This window comes from Neomonachus schauinslandi, chromosome 3 (assembly GCF_002201575.2).
Source record: "Neomonachus schauinslandi chromosome 3, ASM220157v2, whole genome shotgun sequence".
Lineage (NCBI taxonomy): Eukaryota > Metazoa > Chordata > Mammalia > Carnivora > Phocidae > Neomonachus > Neomonachus schauinslandi.
This window is the reverse complement of record NC_058405.1, coordinates 115,654,036-115,671,491: the sequence shown is the minus strand read 5'-3', so window position 1 is coordinate 115,671,491 and position 17,456 is coordinate 115,654,036. Positions and strand designations below refer to the sequence as shown.

General features: G+C 36.7%; 1 protein-coding gene across 1 annotated transcript in view; it reads left to right on the top strand.

The window, feature by feature from the left end:
- ARL5A (ADP ribosylation factor like GTPase 5A) overlaps window positions 1-5,061 on the top strand; it is a 34,043-nt gene extending 28,982 nt beyond the window's left edge. The window contains exon 7 of the transcript XR_002481059.1: window positions 4,956-5,061. The gene's annotated coding sequence lies outside the window, so the exon portion shown is untranslated. The remainder of the gene's footprint in view (window positions 1-4,955) is intronic.
- The last annotated feature ends 12,395 nt before the right edge of the window (window positions 5,062-17,456 follow it).

Genomic DNA, 17,456 nt, shown 5'->3' with positions numbered 1-17,456 from the left:
TAGATCATCTTGCATGCAAAGTGAAATGTGTACATGATTTTAAATAATTGTATACTATTCTCTTCTCCAAAACCTCTTACATTGGTGATATACAGAATTCCTCTAATTATTTTTGCTTGAACTAGTCATTTAGATTGGATAGCCTTTTCTTAGATTATGTCCCTCTATGGTTTTTTTGAGAGGAGGTGATACCTGCAGAGCACTTTTAAAAATCTTTTCTGGGTTAATTAAGTTCAAGATAACACTTGAGGAGGAAGCTCTAATTATGTCTAAGCAGGGCTCTTTTGGTTGCTAGAGATGAGAAAAATGTATACTAATTTTAATTTGTGCTTAAAATACATCTTACTAACAGTATTGATTTTAAATATAACAAATTCTTGAAGATAGTCTTCCTTCTTTATTGTATTTTCCTAGAGAAGCCTACATGAAAATGTGTTCCAAGTAGTCTATTTGTATAACTGCCCCTCGCAAATTGAGCTCTATGTATATTGACATAGTTGAAGCCACATTTAATACAAGAAGGAATTAGGAAAAACCTCTGAAAGTTTTTAGGTTTGTTGTATTGGAATTTCTAATATGATAAAAGTTTTTGAGTCAAGCTTTGTATGCACAAAGAGGCAGAAAAATCTGTCTTCTCTCTTTATCTTTTTTTGAACTTGTGTTTCTCTGTATCATAAGAAAATTTTACCCTCAAGGAATATTCCAAAAAGTAAGGATCTTAGAGCACTTGGGTGCTTTTATAGTTCATCGCTGCTGATGTGTTAGACACCTAGGGAAATAATGTTTCAGGTCTTTCTTGACAAGACAACTTCATGGATGGCTGGAGAATATTTCTGTTTTTGCAGAGGTTGGGAGGGAATGGGCAGATTGGAATAGGGACCTCTCCATTGGTAAAGCAGTCTTATCAGCTGCTTTGCAGATGTGTTACTTCATTATACTTATAACAGTGTTTTTATGTCCATAACTCACTAAACTGTCAAGCTCCAGAAATGTAAGATATTGGTCAGGTGACCAGTGGTAGGGCCTTGTTTATTAAGAAATAAAGGAATTATGTCAAGATATGTTTGGGGGAAATGAAAAATAAGTAAGGTTTTACTGGTGAATTTCCATGTTTAATATGTATATTAACTTTTTTTTTTTAAGTTGCATGTTAACCTGGGATAAAGTGTTGTCTCTGCTTTATGCTTTGAGTAAAAAAAAAAAAAATGGGTTAAACTGTTACTATTATGTACTATTACATATACCTTTTCTTTTAGAAGGGGTTAATTATAATTATTATTCACACGTCTGTGTTGTCAGTGTTTTTATTCTGATTTATTCCCTGAATGTGTTTAGACTTAGTGATAGTAGCTTTATTTACTGGCCAGGGCTGGGATCTTCCAGGGCAGTTGAAAAGATATGATAGCTGCATTATGCAAATGACAAAAAGATTGTCCTGACCTTCTCTAGGAACCTTTTTATGGAACTTAGATAATAAATGGAAAGCTTTCTATCTTTTTCTTCTGGATATTTGAATTGGACATGAACCAGATAAATAGTGACCAATTTATGTAATTAATTTGTCTTAAAAATGTGAGAAAAGTCCGGTCATTTAAAATGAGGGTTATTAAAGTGAACATGGTTGATAGTAAACAAGAAAAATGAAGGAAAAAAGTTGGGGAAGAGGCATCACCCCCATGCATATGCTTATTTGAATAATGTGTGTCTCCCCTCCACTGGAATGTAAGCTCCAGGACAGCCAGTGACTGTTGTGTTTACCAATTTATATCTCTCGGTGCTGAGCACGGTGCTGAGTGTGTAGTAGGTGTTCCATTTATATGTGTTGATGAATGAATGAGAACTAATAATATTTCTGTGGATTTTTCCCCATGGATAGGTTTTTCTTACGTAGTTATAGCATGCTGACATTTAATTTTCTTATTTAATTCTGCCTTAGTTCAAAAAGGATTCAAGGTGACTATGTTTTTCTCATTAGTTCTCGTGGTAGAAATCAGATTTATTTCCTTAAAAATGGCCTAAAAACATCATGCAGTGCAATAAGTGGTGTATACAAATTTTATTTATTTGAAATTTGTGTGGATCTGCATCTAGGAATGTCAGGAACATAACAGAGTTTATTGTAAGCATCTGCAGACATTGAAATGGTAAATGGTACAAAGCTCTTTTGGAAAAGAATCTGAATCATCATCTTGATCTTTATGCCCTTTTTTTCATTTTCACATCTGGAATATCCCTCTTTTGCTACTAAATCACCTTTGTCCCATGAAAAGAATGAGATTTTCACAACATAAAATAGCCTCTGACATTCCTTTTGTGTCCCTTATGACTGGTACCAACCTTTTGTAATTCTTTGACCTGCCTAAGTGACCAGTTATTCACATCACTACATGCCTTGCATTTTAGCAAATCATTCTGTATCAGCATGGATGAGATCTTTTTGAAGCAGTCTCAATGTTTGGATGCTTCTTGGTTTTGGATTCCCAAATAATATTCTGCTGTATTTTCATTATTTTCTTGTACAAGGAACATTGTGAAGGACATATTCTACTGAAAGCTTTTCAGTAGATAGGAGTATTTTTTTCATAGTTAGCAATATTTCTTTTGGCCAGAATTTCAGAAGTACAACTACTGGATTAAAAGGTATGATGGGGTTTGAGAGAGTATCTATTCATATTTAATTAATATTGTGGGTTTTTTAAAACCCTTTCCACTTTAATAAGAGGATAAGTATGTTGTCTTATTTGCACTTGTTTATTGATACTATTTTTCTATATATTTTAGTTTCTTCTTTCGCTTTGTTCATTTATTATTAGGATCTTAGTGTTTTTCTTTTTTCTTTTTTTAATATTTATTTATTTGACAGAGAGAGAGAGAGCAGGAACACAAGCAGGGGGAGTGGGAGAAGGAGAAGAAGGCTTCCTGCTGAGCAGGGAGCCCGATGCCGGGCTCGATCCGAGGACCCTGGGGTCATGACCTGAGCTGAAGGCAGATGCTTAACGACTATGGGAGCCACCCAGGCGTCCCATTAGAATCTTACTGTTTTTCATATAAATCAGTTAAATCCTTTAAATTGTAAATACATTAGCGCTGAATCATGATTTTACAGACTTCCTGGTTTGCTCCCTTTAATTTTTATAACTCTTTTTAGCATGTAAGTGTTTATTAATGTAAAAAAATTGGGCGCCTGGGTGGCTCAGTCGGTTAAGCGACTGCCTTCGGCTCAGGTCATGATCCCAGGGTCCTGGGATCAAGTCTCACATTGGGCTCCCTGCTCTGCGGGGAGCCTGCTTCTCCCTCTCCCCCTCCCCCTGCTTGTGTTCCCGCTCTCGCTGTGTCTCTCTCTGTCAAATAAATAAATAAAATCTTTAAAAAAAAAATTACATAAGAAATACATATTTCTTTGAAAACCCCCCAAAAGATATAATAAACAAAAAGAAAATTAAAATCATCCACTGTCCCACCATTCTAAGAAAACCAGTATTGATACTTTGGGATGGGTATGTATGTATATATTTGAGTGTATGTTTTCAATATAGAATTCTAAATGCCCTGTAGTTTTCCTACACTATATTATAGACATTTTTCACATATAAAAAATTATTTTAATGATGTATTTGCTGTTTGGGTTGTCCCAATTTATTTAAAAGTCTTCTGTTGATGTACATTAACCTTTTACTTACTTCTCGCCATTAAAAACAATACTGCAATTAATACTTGAATTTAGTTTTCATTCAATCTACAAATTGAATTTTTGTGTCAAAGTGTATGGACTTTTAAAAGCCAATTGTCTTCCCCAAAGTTTTCCCACATCCTGGTCATTTCTTCACTCAAACACATGGCCATCTTTATAATTAAAACACTTTACACTACATTAACCTGCTCTCACTATTCACAGGCCACCACCACTCTACCTAGGCATTTCCGGGTTGTGCTTGTATATTCACCAGTTTTCCCCAATCAGCAAAATGCAGGTTTCTCTGATCATTCGCTTTTAACCTGTTGTGCAAAGCTTACTTGTTAACCTCCTTGTAATGTGTCCAACATGTGCTAATCATTGATTCCTTTTTGAAAGAATAGAAGGGAAAAACCTATGAAAATATATACTTCTAGCTCACCTTTTTTAATACTGGAGAAGGATACTCTCCAACAGTTTTTATCATCTAGCAGTAGACGACCTGTTTTCCTCCTTGGTGATGCTTTCCCGAAAGCATGTCAGTCTACAACTGTCAGCCTTCAATGCTAGTCCTTTTACTTTTCTGTTAAAGGTTCTTTGTCTTATAGAAAGTTTATATTCATTTTAATAATATAGACTGTACTCTTTCCCAAGTCTGACTGAATTCCCATTTCATCATTATCTTTGTAAGAAAATTGCTTTTGATGAACAAGGTTTTAAGTTTCAGGAATACATCTTTGTTTATTTCAAGTAATACTGTTTCATTTTTTTTAAGTCTCAGCTGATCCCTGTGTGAAAAGTGTTACCTCACCTGTATAATTACATTTCTTTGGTTTACAACTGAGTTTGAACATCTTCATAAATTTTTGGTCATTTTATTTTATATAAAATTTTCAGTGTCCTTTGTACATTTTGCTACTGGCTTTGTCCAAGTTTAAAGAATATTCATCTTTTGCCATGTATCATTAAATTTTTTACCTTGTTGGTTGTATCTCAAGTTGGTCTCATGAGAATTCAAAACTTCAGTTGAATATGTTAGCCTTTCTTTGGGATCTATGCCTCTTGTTCAAAATTTTTGTGTGGAGAAAGATGGTTAATGGTTGTAGGATAGTTTTATCTGTCCTTGGAGTGGGTGATAGTGACTTTTCCTTATTTCCCCTTAATAAACAGTTTATGGTTAATGTGATAGGACCCATAAAGAGAACTGATCGGCTATCTGACCTGTTGAAACACATATCCTACATTTTCTTTGGGTATTTATGAGATTTTGCCTTTTTTTCAGGCCCTGCCTAAGCCCTACATTGAATACAGTTCAGATGTAAAAATAAGTGTTGGAAGTCCTGTGTTAATTCATTCAAAAAACACATTCAGTGTGTCCATCTGTTAATGACCAACATATTAAGGAATTTGTTAAATTATATGATGAAACGTCCATTAAAATTTTTTTACAAGGAGCCTTTAATAACATGGAGAAATGATGATTGTGACATGTGAAGTGGGGGAAAAAAGGATACAAACTTACATCTAATATGATCTCAACTATGTTTGGAAAGTAAGTATAGAAAAAAGGAAGAAAATAACATTATTACAGGTTGTAAGGCAATAGCATTATGATTGATATTTTTCTGATTCTTCATGCTTTTGTGTATCCTAAATATTCTCTTATCAAGCATATTACATTAATAATTAGAAAACAGTGTTGGATCATTTTTGTTTGTTTTTAGAATCATTTTAATTGGGATGGGAAGGAATACAAAAATAGTTTTTAATTTATGAGTAAATGAGATGCTCTTGGGTTTTGTTTCTTGTTCTTCATTTAACACTACATTTGGGGGCATGATGAAGAGAGATCAAGATGATTAATAAAAGTTAATTAACTAATGCAATACCAATGGCAAACTCCAGTGCAAGGTTGAATGATTTTGATAGAATTCTCATCATTCATTGTGGATATAAAAAGATTAACCACTCTTTTAGTTTATTAGATAAAAGCAAAATGCAGTGAGAATTAGAAGAAAGCGGTATTCTTTCCAGTGGGGGATTCAAGGAGGCTTCGTGTAAGCAGGATGGTATCGTAAACTAGACCTTGGACTGGACCACAGCCTGGGTTGTAAGCGCAGGCCTGCTCTCACTGTATGCATGACTATGCATATTGCCAGTGCTTTAAGACCTCAACTTCACCGGTTTTCAAAACCTTTTTAGCAATGAAACCCCTTTTTTACAAGTGCTGTTCTATGGAACCCTTGTGTAAAAAACAAGGTTGATGTTTTATTTCTATGCGGTTTCTGTTAGACACCATGATATTTACTGGGTGAAAACAAGAGCAGCTTAATTAAATTTTACACTTATTTTTCAATTTTTGAAAGTCGGAAAATAATTGACAAAAAATGGAAAAGATTGATTTACTAAAGATAGAAATGATAAATTTCAAGTTATTGGTCTTACTGTGCATATAAATGGTGCTAACATTTTGGATTTATGTTAATAAAATTAAACGACGTTTTTTAGGGAGAGTGGTAGTCGTTTTTTTAAGAAAATGTAAAATCTTTTTTTAGATTATAAAATCACCTGCCTATTTTTGTACTTAAAAAGTTATTTACAGTTTAATGGGCTGCTTTACTAATATTTGTCAGATGAGAACCTTTAATAAAAGATGTGAGTTGAATTTCTACAACATGTTTTTCGTGGTGAATATGGTTCTCAAATATTTTGTTCTTTTCTATTATTATTTGATTAAGTAATTTGGTTAGACAAAATCACTTGCTACCCCTTGAAATGAATGTAAGAGCCCATCCATGAAAAAGCAAAATTGATATATGAATAAAGGTCAGAAGGGGATGACACCAAATGGTTAACAGTGGCGTTTTCTAAGGAATGGGGTTATGGGAACACAATCGAAGTTTTATACCAGGTATAAAAATGACTTAGTTATAACTATTAAATTGAATAATTATTAGATTGAATAGTTCTAATTAGTATCAAATTAATTATAATAAATAGTATGTTAATTATATTACTGATAGAACACAGAAGTATAAGAAATATAAATATATTTAATGAATAATGAATATAAGCAAATAATAAATTATTTCTTATAATTTTCTACTCTTACTCCCAAAATTAATACATTAAAAATTAGAAAACAAGCTAGTACTTTAAACATTAATTGTAAATGTATTAAAATTAAAACTACTTTTACTTTAAAAGGGGATTCAAGTAATTCAAGATAGACTTTCTTTTAATTTTAAGCTGCCAACTGATAGAGTGCAGAAGTGATAACTTTCTGAATACTGTTGCTATAAACAAACATCTCTTGGGTTCCTGCCATGTGAAAAGGAGCCAAATGTAATGATGGTGGTCTTATTCAAGGACAGAGTGCTGATGATATCATTTCCATAGACAGTATAATGCTGCAGCTGGCTCTGTCAGTCTAGGAAAAGAGCTCACTTAAAAAAAGACCATGAAGTAATTTGCAATTCAGGGGCAATATTTTAAAGGAAGTGAGCTGGAAGTCTACCTGTTAAAATCAAAGGAAACCTTGTGGGGTTTTTTCCTTTAATATTTTTGTCCCTTTAAGTTGTAACCATACCAGCTTGCATAGCCCATCTTAGGAATTCAGGAAAAGGGGACAGTGTTCAGAATTTTGCTTTTTGGAAAAGTTCTTTAGAGTGAGACCTTGGGGGTTTGGAATTATATAGGTGTCTGGAATTTAAACCTACATTGCTAATTTCATTAAAGACATTTAAGAAATATGTTTCAGAGATATTCATTAGTTATCTGTCCCCTCACAGTGTCAGGCTGACAAGCATACAAGTGCATGAGTCCCAGTGACTTGAAAGCAGAGTCAGAATTCTCACCTTCCTTGGCTCAAGGGAAACACAAATGAAGTGAGTAGCACTCAGTGGACCTGGTCAAAAATCCGTTAAGTACATAGCTAATTTTCTTAGGACAATATTTTAGCTACAAATGGTTTTTTGATACTGTATTGATTTCCTCACCCCCTTTCCTAGTGCCCCAAAATGTGTCCTTTGGCTTCTTATATACAATAGCAAAATAAAATTAAACAGATACCTATACCTACCATGTCTAGGGGTCACGGATGTAGAATATGAAACAATGTATGTTCGAAGCTTGTTTAATCTGGGCGGGGGGAAGATCTATGAACAAATGGCTTGGGCGGTATTAGAGACTTAACAGATAAAAGTATTTCTGCTTCTAGTCATAAAATTTCCAACCTATGTACTCTTGGAATGGCCCGAAGACCTATAAGATGCAAATCTGTTCCAGAGCATCTCTCCCTTATATTAGCTGCCAAGCTAACAAGCTTGGTTCTTCCTGGGATTTTTTTTCATATTTTGCCTACTGCCTTTTTCATCCCCGTATGGTGGGCATTTCTCAAGACATGCCACCACTCCTCTACTTGAAGTTATCCAAGGTTTTATCAAACCTCCTTCTCCATCCTTGACCTTTTGTTCTTTATTTAGACTTAGGTCACCTACTGACTCATGTTCCCTATGTGATTGTTCAGATGATGTCTGAAATGTGATGTGTGCATCAGAAAGAATTCATCTTCCCTTACCACCCACCTCCTGCTTCCTTCTTCCCAATTTCCCCAAATTTGGGTACCATTGATCCTCTCGTGATCCTGCAAAGTAACAACCTCCTTAAATAGAATGGCCTCTCCTTTTTTCTTCCTCTCTTCCTTCTACCTTTGTTGCCACTAAGTTTCTTTCCCTCTTTCAAAATCCCATGATTTGAACTCATGAAACTCTACTGTTTTAAGTTTGCTCTTTCAAAATACCACTCAAGTTATTTGATCAGTTACAGTGCTATAAAACTGCTAGTATACCAGATACTTTTAAATGACAGATTTAGTAGAACACAGCAACATTATTTCAAATGGATAATTTCTGGTAATTACACATTTAAATTAATAATGTTCTGAATGCATGTGTGTCTTGAATTCCCTGACCACTCAACAAAAATGGGATTAAAACAATTCTAAGGTGTTGTTTGAAAGTAAATGGATAGGGAACAGCTCTGAGTTAAATTTTTAACATATATTTAGAGATTTTCTAGTCATCCAAACCTTTATTCTTTACTTCTTCAAATATTGGAACAACCTAGGGGCGCCTGGGTGGCTCAGTTGTTTATGTTAAGTATCTCACTTCAGCTCAGGTCATGATCTCAGGGTCCCCGGATTGCCCTGCATCAGGCTCTGCGCTCAGTGGGGAGTTTGCTTATCCCTCTCCCTCTGCCCCTCTGCTCTGCTCATGCTTGCTCTCTCAAATAAATAAATAAGATCTTTTAAAAAAAATTTTGGAACAACCTAAATAAGCTTATTGAATCTTTTCGTATATGAGAACCAGAAATCCCATAACAGGATCAGATGCTATTGAATTCAACTGGCTTATTTTCCACAGATTTGCCTATAAGCCAATTCTTTTATTTTTGGTATTGCATTCTTCTTAACAACTTTTCTTTACAACAAAATAAGCTGGAGATTCCTTGAAGTTGTTTATTTCTCCCATAATTGTCCAGGGCAAGTGTTCCAGTTTGAAGGCCAGGTCCTTCCATCTGTGGCCCCACCATCATCTGCATCAAGCCTGAAGAAAACCAGAGAACATGGAGGAGGTATGCCTGCTTCTTTATTTATTTATTTATTTATTTATTTATTTATTTTTATTTATTTATTTGACATAGAGAGGGAACACAAGCAGGGGGAGTGGGAGAGGGAGAAGCAGGCTTCCCACAGAGCAGGGAGCCCAATGCGGGGCTCGATCCCAGGACCCTGGGATCATGACCCGAGCCGAAGGCAGACGCTTAATGGCTGAGCCACCCAGGCGCCCCGGTATGCCTGCTTCTTAAAGGCCTTAGCCTTTCACATTCCATTGACAAGAGCTAGCCACGTAGCCCCCCAAGATGCGAGGGAGGCCGGGAAGTGGGGCATCCACTTCTTTACTACCCCCATATCACAATCAATGGGAAGCATGTGGTTTGGTTCGCTCTCTCATCTAGGACATTTGGACAAGTTAGCATGATTATAATACCACAGAGAATACATTTATTTAACTCGGTTAAATAAACTCCCCCTCAGAGCAGGGGACAGATCAAGAGAGGCTTTTGGGAGGAGATGGCATTTGAGCTGTCTTGAAAGAAGCATGTAAACTAACCAGGTGAAGAAAAGGTAAAAGATTTTAGGCAGAGAAAATACATGCAAAAGGTAAGGAGGTATGAAGGAATATGGCCTAATAGGGGGACAAAAGTAGTACAATCATGGAACCATGATAAAAATGTAAGCCAAGAGATGTGGCAAAGACTCTTTTTGGTCCAAAGGCAAAATTATGTATTCAAGAGATTTTTTTTGGATGTAGAGTCCACAAGGTTTGGAATGAGATGTGACCTCAAAGAGGAGAAATAGGCAGGTCCCTGAGCATCTAGACTGCCATGTGGCAGGCAGAGGGAGTAGCAAGTGCAAAGGCTGCAGGTGGGATGGGGTTGGTGTGTTGGAGGAGAACAAAGGCTATGGCCGGAGCATATGTGGGAGGAACTGAGGTCTGAGAGGGAGGGACCACATCACCGAGGGCCTTGTAAACCATGAGGAAATTTCGGATTTTCTTCTAAATCTGGTGGAGAGTTACTGAAAGATTTTAGGTAGGGGAGTGACATCTTTGTACAATAAGACACATGTATTTATTCAGTCATAACATCCCCAAAATAGTGTTTTCTAAATGATACATGTCAATGTGGTGTACTAGTGTGGAATTCATAATTTTAGAATGCCATCGATATGTTTATTTGAATGACTATTCTCAGCTATCTCCTGGTGAGAAAAAGAAGTTCACATACAACAGGAATAGGGAAAGACAACAGGTATACGGAGAAGAGGGAATGAGAAAATAATACTGAATGTTGCTAATCTTAATTTTTTTTTTTTTTAATGCAGCATTTTGGGTATGGTTTTGCAAAAGCCAAGCCAAGATTCAGTGTTGGGGGAGGTCCCCAGAGGAAAGTTTCCATCGTGTAAGATAATGGCATCATTTCTCCCAAAGGATGTGCCCTGATTTCTTGGAGTCCGTGGAAGGCACTGGCCCCGCAACTCCATGCAGAGGATTCTGGAAGAGTTCAAGAGAAATGAAAGAGAATTATAAATTAGAAAACTCTTGCTTCTAAGTAGGAATCTGGGACATGATAATCAGAAAATGCACTTTTCACAAGTGCCTTCATTAGACCCAAGGAATAGTTTTAGAAAAGGGGAAAGTATCAAAATTCTAGAGCAAACTTTGACACAGTCACCTACAGGATGCGATGCAAGGGGCATTTCTGCAAGGATTCCCTATTTAACATGCCTCCCTGCAACCCCTCACTAACCCCAAGAACTTTCCAAAGGGTTTGGTATTAAAATGTTACTCTGTTGGTTGGGGTGAGATTTTTATCTCTTGGAGTACAGGGGAAATATTCTTACCTGACATGGTAGATACATTAATAACTGAATAATAGACAGAAATCCCATCTTATACAGTGTCTGCCAAGGCACCTAACTCAGCACATAGTCAGTGCTCCTCCTCATCCATGTGAGGGTATTGCAACACTTCAGTGGACAAGTTAGGTCGTCTCCCTCTCTCCATCCCCAGCAGATAAAACCTTGCCTCATAATTAAAAGAAAAAAAAAATCAAGGCTATGGGGTATGAACGTCTTGATTTTCCTGCCCTCTTATCTACATGTTTATCTTCCTCTGCCTATTTTTGAGAATTTGTTCCCTCTACTCACTGAGACTGATTCAAGGCTCCTTAAATGACTATACTCTTGGTTCCATATCCTCTTGCATTAATTCTTTAATTGTTTCCTTCATTCCAAAACATTTTCTTGAACACCTGCTATGTGCATGCCACTGTGCTTGATACTGGGAATATATATGTGATAAGATGGTCATGGTCAATTTTAACAAGATGAAACTTTATTGGATTTTAGATCTCTTTCTCTTAAACGGCTCCATCTCTATAATCTAAAACCACATCTAATTCTCTTCCTATTACAAATAAATAGAAAAAATTTTAATGTCTCTTGACTTTATGCCCTCTTGTTACTACTTATCACTTTATCACTTCCCTCCCTTATAGCCATGCTTCTTGAGAAAATATCCTACCATAGTGTTTCTAAAACTTAAGTTCACATGAACTGTTTTTAAAGAAACTTGATCCATACTTGTACCCTATAAAAAACTCAAAATGGAATATAGACCTAACTATTAAAACTGGGTGCCTGGGTGGCTCAGTTGATTAAGTGTCCGACTGTTGGTTTCGGCTCAGGTCATGATCTCAGGGTCGTGAGATCAAGCCCCGCATTAGGCTCTGCACTCAGCATGGAGTCTGCTTGAGAGAGTCTCCCTCTCCCTCTGCCCCTCTCCCCACTCTTGCACTCTAGGTCTGAAATAAATTAATTAAATCTGTTTAAGAAAAGGAAAAAAAACCCTTAAAACTATTACACTTCATAAGAAAACCTAGAAGACTTGGCCTTGGGATAGGCAAAGATTTGTTAGATATATTAACAAAATATAAGCCATAAAGGAAAAACATTGACAGGTTGGGCTTCATCAAAATGAAGAACTGTTCTTTGAAAGACACCGATAAGGAAAAGAAAAGATAAGCCACATACTAGGACGTGATATTTGTAAATCACATATCTTATAAAGAACCTGTATCCTGAATACATAAAGAACTCAAAACTCAACAACAAGAAAATAAACAACTCAATTAACAAATAGGCAAAAGATCTGAACACATATTTCACTAATGTAGACATACAGATGACAAACACATGAAAAGATGTTCAACAGCATTAGTTATTAGGAAAACACAAGTTAAAACCACAAGGAGTTACCATTACATACACACTAGAATTGCTAAAATTAAAAGGACTGATTAAACCAAGTGTTGGTAAGGATGAGGAAGAACTGGAACTCTCATACATTGCTGGTGGGAATGTAAAATAGCACAACCACTTTGGAAAATAGTTTATCCATTTCTCAAAAAGTTAACACTACAGTTTATTATATGACTCAGCCATTTCACTACTAGGCATTTTACCCAAGTAAAAACAAAACGAAATAAAACATATACCCACACAAAGACTTGGACACAAATGTTCAGAGCAGCTTTACTTGTAAGAGTCCAAAACTGGAAACAACCCAAATGTCCCTCCACAGATGCATGGATACACAAGTTGTGCTATAGCCATACAGTGGAATACTACTCAGCAAGAAAAAGGAATAAACTATTGATACATAAAACAACAAGCATGGATCTCAAAACTATTATGCTTGGAGTATGCCAGATAAAAAAGACATTCCATGCTCCATGATTCCATTTCTATTAACTTCCAGAAAATACAAGGAAGGTAATCTATAGAAATTGCAGGTCAGCGACAGCTGGGTGGCTTAGTCAGTTAAGTGTCTGCCTCAGCTCAGGTCATGATCCCAGGGTCCAGGGATCGAGTCCCGCATCAGGCTCCCTGAAAGCAGGGAGCCTGCTTCTCCCTCTGCCTCTGCCTCTCTGTCTCTCACGAATAAACAAATAAAATATTAAAAAAAAAAAAAAGAAAAGAAAAAGAAACTGTAGGTCAGTAGCTGCCTAGGCCCCAGGGGGTGAGACGGGGGGTAGTATGAGGTGGAATTATAAAGTGGCATGAGGGACCATCATGGGATGATGGATATATTCATTTTATTTTATTTTATTTTATTTTATTTTATTTATTTTATTTTTATTTTATTATGTTAGTCACCATACAATAGATCAGTTTTTGATGTAGTGATCCACGATTCACTGTTTTCATATAACACACAGTGCTCCATGCAGTACGTGCCCTCCTTAATACCCATCACCAGGCTAACCCATCCTCCCACCCACCTCCCCTCTAACACCCTCAGTTTGTTTCTCAGAGTCCAGAGTCTCTCATGGTTCATCTCTCCCTCCGATTTCCCCCCCTTCATTTTTCCCTTGCTTCTCCTAATGTCCTCCATGCTATTCCTTATGTTCCACAAATAAGTGAAACCATCTGATAATTGACTTTCTCTGCTTGACTTATTTCACTTAGCATAATCTCCTCCAGTCCCATCCATGTTGATGTAAAAGTTGGGTATTCATTCTTTCCGAAGGCTGACTAATATTCCATTGTATATATGGACCACATCTTCTTTATCCATTCATCTGTTGAAGGGCACCTTGGCTCTTTCCACAGTTTGGCTATTGTGGACATTGCTGCTATGAACATTGGGGTGCATATGGCCCTTCTTTTCACTACATCTGTGTCTTTGGGGTAAATACCCAGGAGTGCAATTGCTGGGTCATAGGGTAGCTCTATTTTTAATTTTCTGAGACACCTCTACACTGTTTTCCAAAGTGGCTGTACCACCTTGCATTCCCACGAAGAGTGTAAGAGGGTTCCCCTTTCTCCACAAACTCTCCAACATTTGTTGTTTCTTGCCTTGTCAATTTTTGCCATTCTAACTGGTATAAGTTGGTATCTCAATGTGGTTTTGATTTGAATTTCCCTGATGGCTAATGATGATGAACATTTTTTCATGTGTCTGTTAGCCATTTGTATGTCTTCTTTGGAGAAGTGTCTGTTCATGTCTTCTGCCCATTTTTTGACTTGATTATTTGTTTTTTGGGTGTTGAGTTTGAGAAGTTCTTTATAGATCTTGGATACCAGCCCTTTATCTGTAGTGTCAATTGCAAATATATTCTCCCATTCTGTGGGTTGCCTCTTTGTTTTGTTGACTGTTTCCTTTGCTGTGCAGAAGCTTTTTATCTTGATGAAGTCCCAAAAGTTCATTTTTGCTTTTGTTTCACTAGCCTTTGGAGATGTATTTTGAAAGAAGTTGCTGTGGCCGATGTCAAAGATTTGGGTGGATTCCTGTCTCACATTGAGGTCTTTCATCCATTTTGAATTTATCTCTTTGTATGGTGTTAGAGAATGGTCGAGTTTCATTCTTCTGCATGTAGCTGTCCAATTTTCCCATCACCATTTATTGAAGAGACTGTCTTTTTTCCATTGCATATTTTTTCCTGCTTTGTCAAAGATTAGTTGACCATAGAGTTGAGGGTCCATATCTGGGCTCTCTATTCTGTTCCATTAGTCTGTATGTCGTTTTTGTGTCAGTACCATGCTGTCTTGGTGATCACGGCTTTGTAATATAGCTTGAAATCGGGCAACATGATGCCCCAGCTTTGTTTTTCTTTTTCAACATTTCCTTGGCAATTCGGGATCTTTTCTGATTCCATACAAATTTTAGGATTGTTTGTTCCAGCACTTTGAAAAATGTCATTGGAATTTTGATCGGGATGGTATTGAAGGTATAGATTGCTCTGGGTAACATAGACATTTTAACAATATTTATTCTTCCAATCCATGAACATGGAATGTTTTTCCATCTTTTTGTGTCTTCTTCAATTTCTTTCATGAGTGTTCTGTAGTTCCTAGAGTGTAGATCCTTTACCTCTTTGGTTAGGTTTATTCTGAGGTATCTTACGGTTTTTGGTGCTATTGTAAATGGAATCGTTTCTCTAATTTCTCTTTCTACAGTTGCATTGTTAGTGTATAAGAAAGCAACTGGTTTCTGTGCATTGATTTTGTATCCTGCCACATTACTGAATTGCTGAATGAGTTCTAGTAATTTGGGGGTGGAGTCTTTTGGGTTTTCCACATAAAGTATCATGTCATCTGCGAAAAGAGAGAGTTTGACTTCTTCTTTGCCAATTTGAATACCTTTTATTTCTTTTTGTTGTCTGATTGCTGTTGCTAGGACTTCTAGTAGTATGTTGAACAATAGTGGCGAGAGTGGGCATACTTGACGTGTTCCTGATCTTAAGGGAAAGGCTCTCAGCTTTTCCCCATTGAGGATGATAATTCGCTGTGGGTTTTTCATAGGTGGATTTTATGAACTTGAGGAATGTTCCCTCTATCCCTATACTCTGAAGAGTTTTAATCAGGAAAGAATGCTGTATTTTGTCAAGTGCTTTTTCTGCATCAACTGAGAGGACCATATGGTTCTTCTCTCCCCTCTTATTAAAGTGTTCTATTGCATTGATTGATTTGTGAATTTTGAACAACCTTGCATCCCAGGGATAAATCCCACTTGGTCATGGTGGATGATCCTTTTAATGTATTGTTGGATCCTATTAGCTAGGATTTTGTTGAGGATTTTGGAATCCATATTCATCAGGGATATCGGTCTGAAATTCTCCTTTTTGATGGGGTCTTTGCCTGGTTTGGGGATTAAGGTAATGCTGGCCTCATAGAATGAGTATGGAAGCTTTCCTTCTGTTTCTATTTTTTGAAACAGCTTCAGGATAATAGGTATTATTTCTTCTTTGAATGTTTGGTAGAATTCCTCAGGGAATCCATCAGGCCCTGGACTCTTTTGGGAGGTTTTTGATCACTGCTTCAATCTCGTTACTGGTTATTGGCCTATTCAGGTTGTCAATTTCTTCCTGTTTCAGTCTTGGGAGTTTATAGGTTTCCAGGAAGGCATCCAATTCATCCAGGTTGCTCAGCTTATTGGCATATAGTTGTTGATAATAATTTCTAATAATTGTTTCTATTTCCTTGGTGTTAGTCGTGATCTCTCCCCTTTCATTCATAATTTTATTAATTTGGGTCCTTTCTCTTTTCTTTTGGATAAGTCTGGCCAGTGGTTTATCGATCTTATCAATTATTTCAAAGAACCAGCTTCTAGTTTCATTGATCTGATCTACACTGTTTCTGGTTTTTAATTCATTGATCTCTGCTCTCATCTTAATTATTCCTCTTCTAATGCATGGCTTAGGCAGCGTTGCTTTTTCTCTAGTTCTTTAAGGTGTAGAGTTAGTTGGTGAATTCGGAATTTTTCTATATTTTTAATGAGGCTTGGTTGGCTATGTATTTCCCCCTTAGGACCGCCTTTGCAGTATCCCATAGGTTTTGGACTGATGTGTTTTCATTCTCATTAGTTTCTATGAATTGTTTAAGTTCTTCTTTGATTTCCTGGTTGACCCAAACATTCTTGAGCAGAGTGATCTTTAGCTTCCAAGTTTTTGAATTTCTGCCAAATTTTTTCTTGTGATTGAGTTCGTTTTTTTTTTTTAGCTGTTTCTAATCTTTTTTTAAATTTTTTTATTGTTATGTTAATCCCCATACATTACCTCATTAGTTTTAAATGTAGTGTTCCATGATTCATTGTTTGTGCATAACACCCAGTGCTCCATGCAGAAGGTGCCCTCCTCAATACCCATCACCAGGCTAACCCATCCTCCCACCCCCCTCCCCTCTAGAACCCTCACTTTATTTTTCAGAGTCCATCGTCTCTCATGGTTTGTCTACCCCTCCGATTTCCCCCCCTTCATTCTTCCCCTCCTGCTATCTTCTTCTTTTTTTTTTCCTTAACATATATTGCATTATTTGTTTCAGAGGTACAGATCTGAGATTCAACAGTCTTGCACAATTCACAGCACTTACCAGAGCACATACCCTCCCCAGTGTCTATCACCCAGTCACCCCATCCCTCCCACCCCACCCCCCACTCCAGCAACCCTCAGTTTGTTTCCTGAGATTAAGAATTCCTCATATCAGTGAGGTCATATGATACATGTCTTTCTCTATTTGACTTATTTCGCTCAGCATAATACCCTCCAGTTCCATCCACATCATTGCAAATGGCAAGATCTCATTCCTTTTGATGGCTGCATAATATTCCATTGTGTGTGTGTGTATATATATATATCTTCTTTATCCATTCATCTGTCG